The sequence below is a fragment of the Gallus gallus genome, chromosome 5, assembly GCF_016699485.2.
Source record: "Gallus gallus isolate bGalGal1 chromosome 5, bGalGal1.mat.broiler.GRCg7b, whole genome shotgun sequence".
NCBI classification, from domain to species: domain Eukaryota; kingdom Metazoa; phylum Chordata; class Aves; order Galliformes; family Phasianidae; genus Gallus; species Gallus gallus.
The window spans coordinates 26,041,453-26,048,054 of NC_052536.1; the positions used below are offsets into that span (position 1 = coordinate 26,041,453).

The 6,602-nt window shown below is 40.1% G+C and overlaps 1 protein-coding gene across 8 annotated transcripts in view; it reads left to right on the forward strand.

Annotated features, from left to right (window-relative positions):
• DPF3 (double PHD fingers 3) overlaps window positions 1-6,602 on the forward strand; it is a 191,807-nt gene that overhangs the window by 49,471 nt on the left and 135,734 nt on the right. The window lies entirely within an intron of this gene.

A 6,602-nucleotide genomic window follows, 5' to 3' on the forward strand; every position in this document is an offset into this window, starting at 1 on the left:
AGAAAGATGAGAAGTAAAAAGAACTGAAAAGTGTGGTTAAAGGTGGAGTCTTTTAGTAGGGCTGCTTTTTCCTTCTCTGGATTTCCCATGTGTTCTGTATTTTCTTGCTTCTAACACCTTCAAGGGAAAATGCAAGCTCTCGGTGGAACATTTTTTAACTGGAATTTTTAGATAGCCATGTGTCTGTAATCAGAGAATGTCTGAGATCCATATAAATGCAGTCCCTCCTAATTGAAGAGTTATTTTGAACGGTGCTTAAGTTGTTGCTTAAAAGCAGAATGCTATGAGAACAACCTGTGAGTTGAGTAGAGGGAGCGGGGAGTTTCTGGGGCAGTGATTTGGAAACTAGAGAAGACCAGGAAATTTTTGACCGATTGTTTTGGGGTGAAGTATACCAAATCATCAAAATCAATCCAGTTCATAGAACTCAGTTGATTTTTGATTAATTTTCTAAATGAAAGAATTGATAGTGTTTTCCAGAAAAACAATGGAACGTGTAGCTTTATTCAATTTCAGTAGTTTTTAGTTTATTTTCTTTTACATAAAAATGACTTAATCATTCAAAAGACCCCAAAGGTTAAAATCAAAGTGAAGCACTGTACTCAATTAAAGACAACTTTTTTAATACATTGTCAGCTTACGCGCATTATTGAAATTTTAAGTTTTTGTGCTGTTGTGGAAGATGACAACAAATCTCTTCCAGAACACAGTAGGTGAGAAAATCATTTTCCAGTAACATTTAATGAGAGGTGGGAGTCCAGGAAGTTCTTATTTAGTATGCTGGGCTGAACAAAACAGAAGCCTATACTGCATGGCTATGACTACTGCTGCTTAGGCCCACATGTAGGGGAACTTTTAACTCTAGCTGCAGTATTGCTGATTTTGAAAACTGTGTCATAGGCAGATGCTTTTCTTCTCCAGAGAAAGGTAAAAAAAATTGTGATTTAATTTTTTTAATAGTGCCTTTTTGAAAGTCTGTTTGCCTTTTAAGTTTATAGCCCGTACAAATCCAAAGTATTCTGCAAATTCAAGAGCTAGAAACAGTTTTTTACCTATGAAGGCTGTGTAAATCATGTGGCTCTGGAGCTGAACTTTGATGAAGAACACCACATTGCACTAAATGTGAAATCAAACCATGAGAACTGGTAAGATACTGTAAATGAGTTGAGAACCAGTGGTAGCTTCTAAGAATCTCAATAAAAGCACGATGGTCCCAGGTCCTTGCTTGTGGAACAGACCAGACCCAATGCAACTGGCTATCTATGCAGCAGGCACATGGAAATGAACTCTTTCTTACAGAGTTCCGTGAACTTGCAAAAAGAATGTGATTCATGCAGACTTTATTAGCTGGATTTTTTTTATTTCCTTTGATGATGACAAGCTATCTCAAACTGGAACAAAGTGAGGCTTTTTGTTGTTGTTGTTTGGTAGAATATTTTTATCTTTCCAAAACTACTTATTCACCTGGTTCAGAGGCTAGCTTTTTTTTTTTTTTTTTTTTTTTTTTTTTTCCAGGAAAGGTGGCTGCTTTTGCCCAACTTTATGATGGGTAAATAAAAATGCAAGGAGGATGAGTGGCTTACAAAAGGTCATCCACTGAATTGACAGCTTACCTGAGTCTGACGCTATAGACTGTTCTGACTGTTCTGACTCATGGTCAGGCAAGTGAGGAACAGCAGCATTTATCTTCTTCCCTCTCCCCATTCATTCCATCCAAACCAGTCCTCTTATAGTTAGGAACGTCTTGCTTAGATTCTGATGTTTTGTTCAAAAGCCATGAGAATGGGTGCGTTAATCCATGGGATGTTTCATAGCATTTGTGATAGGCCTACTTCCAAACCCAAATGAACCCAAACTAGATTGAGAACTGAATATATGAGGGACAGCGGTTTGTAGGGAATCTCTAGGGGGCAGAGATCTGCCTTCAGCTAAATCATTTGTGTATCAACGAATCACTTAAATCTTCATTAGGCGGTCTGGGCTCATAGTAGCTTTTCAGAAGTAAAGCCTTTAGGTATGCCTAAAGGACAGAGGAAGGACCTGCAAATGTTTTCAAGGCAGCTCTTTCTTTTTTTTCTTTCTTTCTTGTTTTTTTAATCATCATATGTGACCACAAAGAGTTAACCTCCTTTTGCAGTTGAGAAGTTCTCTTAGAAACATACATACTGCATTATGTGCAACTTAGTTTAGAGTGGCTGTAGAAGATGAGACCCACTGCAGAGGCTGCAGCAGGGACTGTTCGTATTGAGCAAATAATGCTTTTGTGCACCTCAGAGGCCATTTGGATTTCTTCATACTGCTGTTGGAATGGCACTTGCCTGGTAACCGTAAAGGCCTGCTCCCTTCCTCCTTCAGCTAGGTTGCTGTTTGTGTTTTCTGTTGGGCAGATCAAGCAGTATCCAGTTTTATCTGCTGAGCTTTATCTCCTGTCATGAAAATCAATTCTCCCTTTTCTCTTTGAGAATAGACTATTCCCCAGTGAAATACCTCATGCCTTTCTCCCTTACATTCTTTAACTTGCTTATGTTTTGACCAGGTGGTTTGTTATATTACCACATATGGTTTGTACAGCTGGGCTTCTGAGAGGGGAAGAACATCCCTTCCCCCCAACCTGCAGTTTATGTATCTTTTCTCCACCTCTTCTTCCTTCTCTCTTCCCTACCCCCCACACCGGAAAAAAAATCAACTAATCAACCGTTGCATCTATTAAAATATTAGTCTGTGGGATGCTACATGCAAGAGCAAATCCTACAGAAACTTCTTGCACCTGCAGGGGAAATGTTCCATATACGGTATGGAGACTGGCAGAGTCTTGATTCAGAATAAAATTTAAATGATTCTGGTCGTTTTGCCACATCCTGTTTCTCTCATTTATGCATGCACTATTTTGATAACCAGCAAATAGTTCTCAGCTTGCTGGAGCTAAAGATAGCCTTGAATTGTAGCACTGCTATCTTGCTCCTTTCGAAGTGCTTGGGTTCTCCTTCCTGCAGAGATTGGGGCCAGCCTTGAAAACTGGGGCCCGCCCCAAGTTTCCTTTTAGCATTTAGTTAAGTTTAGCATGATTTCATAGCTGCTTTTGAAGTGTTTCGGAGTAACCCAAACTTGACTACTGACACAGTTTTGTTCTCTGGTTAGTCAAATGACTGGTGTCACCTCTCTTTTCATTTGTCTTTTAAGTTGAGGTCCTTTGTTTTGTGTGAGATATGAAGTAGCAGAGAGAAAAACAGTTGGTATGCTTCAATTTCCTGACTCTGCCTGAGGGCCTTTCCTTGTTAACTTGGTTTCTAGCATTAGGGTTTTTTGGCATGTGAACCATTCTGTAGATCCCTTGGCTGATTTCGGCACATCTTATGTTTATATCCTGTTGTATTTTCCTCAGAGAATACGTGTTTCAATGCCAGAGAGAAAAGTTGATCTTAAGAGCACTGTCTGTGGCTATAGGAGCAGTTTCTGTGTAGACATGCTGACTGGTGTGGTGGACACTCCACTGTCATTACACTTCTTATTGCTACCCTTGACTTCTTCTGCTCTCCCTGCAGCAATCCACGGTGTTTCAGAGTACTCCTTCAACCTATGGCCATGTTGTTTTCTTCAACCCTTCTGCATATTCCAGTGGTAGTTGGATTTAGAATTCAAAAATCTGGCTTGTAGAATTGGATAGAATTGTAGAATTTGATAGATTCACTGAATGTTATGTTTTTCAAATTCATAATGGAGAAGAGACGTGATAAGAAGATACATTGAGGACCATTGCTTACATATACTTTTATTTATTTGACTTATAAAATGGTTTGATCTAAGTATATTCCATACTCTGCTCCTCTGTGTAATGATGTGTAGCACAAATGCAAAGTCACAGCCTGAACCAGTGATTGAGCACCTGGTAGGAAGGCAGGCCAAAACCAGGGGAGATCAGCTGCATGCAATGCACCTGAGTGACTGCAAGGGGGTGGAGCCAGGATCCACCCCTTCCCAGACCTCATTTAAGGGTTGGCAGTGGAGGCAGGGGTATCCTGCTGGAGGTTCCTGCCTACCCGACCCTTCCAAAGGTAAGCAGTTTTTCTTCCTTTGTTTTTGCATCTATGGCTGCTGCGTTTGGGCTTGGTCTCATTTGCTGCAGCCTAGCGTTGTGCCACTCTGCTACTATTGCTGTATTTTCCATCATATTATACCTTTACAGCATTACATGGTGCTATCTGCATTGGAAAGAATGATGCAATTTTACCTTTAGGTAATAAACCCATGTAGTGATCAAGTAGGGAGGGATAATCTTCATGAAAATGTGATTTTCTACAATGTTAGCTGTTTGAGCGAGGTGGTGAGTGGTACTTAGAATTTACCTTGATCTGTTAACGTGTCAGCGCTCTGAATTTTTTCAATAGAACTGTGCCTTGGAAAAGTGTCTTCCCAATGAAGAAAAGCGGTAGAAGATTACAAATCCAGTTGAATAATTGGCAGGAATTAGAATGGGAAATTGATGTCTTAAAGGTGTTCCCCTGCTGGAAAATTCCAGTCTGGATTCCATATGCTGTGCAGCTGATGTGCATGCTCAGGCGCTTATGTGTATTGTTTGGACCTGGTCTTTGTGGATATAGGCCTTCTCTGACTCTGAGATCTAGTTAAAATTAGTATTTGATTACTGTCAGATTCAAAGAATGAGCAGGCTGATATTTCGTACAGTTCCACCAAACTTTGGGAAAAAAAAAACCACAAACATTCTTCTGACCTGTTAGATTTTCTGGACCTTCCCCATAACTTGTATTAAGCTGAATTGGGCTCTGCTCTGTTCAGGTTGCTGTGCTTCCCAAGACAGGTGGAAAAGATGTACATTTTAACTGGATATTATAGAAAAAATGTTCAGATCCTTCTGCAGGTTTATAACCTCAAGTTTCTTTTCCTTGGTCTATTTTGAGATATGAACACTCCTAATACAGTACAGCCCTTCAAAATTGCAGACAAAAATATGTCTGCTAGGTTCTCAATAGGGAAGAACGTTGAAACTCCCATGTGGTAGCTGGGACCCTGTATCGAATAAACAACCATTATCATTACTTATTTGCTATTTGTATGTAAGTAGTATCCAGAGTAACTAAATTAAGGTTGAACACGCATTCGTCTAGCTGAACACATGTTCATCTAGCTTGATCAGCATTAAGGAACAAATCCTGCATGTTTTACTTATGTGACTAATACTATTAAAGCCAACGAGACTGCTCAGGTGAGCAATACCAGGATTTTGGAGTGCCTTGCTCTCATCAGAAATCCTGGAACTACTCAAGTAAGCAAGACTAACATTTGGCTGTGTGTGTGGAGAGTTGTCTTCAGTCTATTAAACAAAACGTGACCTCTCCAGGTTCTCCTTTTCTGGTGTAAACATGATACCTACACTGTTTGGGGAACCTCTGTGTTAGTGCTGCTGATTCCAAATAAAGTCATGGTGACGAGACCCTTAGTGGGAACTTACTCTGCCAAATTCATAATGCAGCAGTATGAGAAAATTAGCTCATTGGACCAGATTCTTGAACGGCTGTAAATCTTGGTCACCTTATGGACTTTGCTGGAAGCATGCCATGTACACCAGGAAATAAATTGGATCATTCTTCTTCATTATTCCCTATCACCATCATGTATATTTTCTTTAGTATTTATATGTAGCTGATGGTCTTTCTTCAAGGAAATTCTTTGCTTGCCTGTTTTCTTACTGGCACTGCTGACCTTCTGTGAGCAGTTTGCATGGTAGTGATGTGGGGTTACCATCTCTTGTTGCTCTGCCCACCCTGTCCCCTTCCCCCTCCCTCCCTTCCGAGTGGAGCAGATGGTGCCGATTCCCATGGAGACTCTTGGTGCAGCTGAGGTCTCTTCCCTGATGCCTCTGCTGTATCATGGAAAGTCCCCATGGTCTTTTTGGAAAAGAGAACACAAAGCTGATTGTTATCTTTTGTTTATGACTTCTAAGATTCTATTAGGATTACTTTTTTTTTTTTTTTTTTGCTGTTCTCTTCCACCTCTTCTTCCAATCTGTCCCAAAGATCTTTGGTCTGAAATTCCCTGCCACTTGAGGAAAATTGCTTTTCATTACTGTTAATTGCATTGCTTTGCATTCCTACAGATACCCACCCACCGCATGCTTACCTTTGTAAACAATTATTTTATTTACATTTTTTTTTCCAAGCAGAAATGCTGACTGTTCACATATGACAAGGTCAGTCTTATTTTCTGTTTTCATTTAGGAGCATCATTTGCAATTTCTTATTAGCCCCTCCTTTAGTGCCCCTTTTCATAGTCTTCAGGCCTCCCCCTTTATTGTATTATACAACAGGATGTTTGTTAAAAATCATCTTCCTTTCCACTGGGCTACCAGCGTAAGCTGCTCACACCTCCCTGTGCCGGCTTTTGGTATCCTTATCTGATTGAAACGCCACATCCCTGTCTGTAGTGCAGTGAATTGCTCTCTCCTGACCCTTTTGATTCTTTCTGACCATATTGTTTGCTCTTTATAATTAGGTCAGTGGTTTTATATTAGTGAAATCTGGAAAATAATGTCACTTCCAGTATTTGATTACCTTTGCTCTATTAGTTGTGCCAGCTTCTCTCCTAGT